This window comes from Octopus bimaculoides, chromosome 18 (genome assembly GCF_001194135.2).
Source record: "Octopus bimaculoides isolate UCB-OBI-ISO-001 chromosome 18, ASM119413v2, whole genome shotgun sequence".
Taxonomy (NCBI): domain Eukaryota; kingdom Metazoa; phylum Mollusca; class Cephalopoda; order Octopoda; family Octopodidae; genus Octopus; species Octopus bimaculoides.
Window position 1 is genome coordinate 12,548,869 of NC_068998.1, and position 463 is coordinate 12,549,331.

A 463-nucleotide genomic window follows, 5' to 3' on the forward strand; every position below is an offset into this window, starting at 1 on the left:
GTTAGGGTTAGGGTTAGGGTTAATTGTTTCAGAATCGTTTGTTTATGTAGTCGGCACTTAATGTATATCGGCTGAATGGACGTCAGTGATTGGTTGAAATTACAGAAATACGACAACTTTAACATGGAATAATTTATGGATTTCTTTTTTTTTTTAAGAAGACTAAGAGAAAAAGATGTTTTATATGACACATTCTACCAGTGTTCCAAGTTTCAAAGTGTTTCGTTAATGAAAAATGTGGCCCCCGTTTTAAAAAAGATCCGTAGATTGCTGTCAGAAGATGGCAGAGGAACGGTTGATGCAGAAAACCGTTGGGAATTTGGCGATAGGTGCTTTCAAACTTCAGACTTGATCCACTTTCCAACTTGTCAGACTGGTAACGCCAAAGAAAAAGAGCAGTAACCTCGCCTCCAAAAAGAAGTTCATATATGTGTTAAGGAGGTACGAGCTAACAGGCAATATG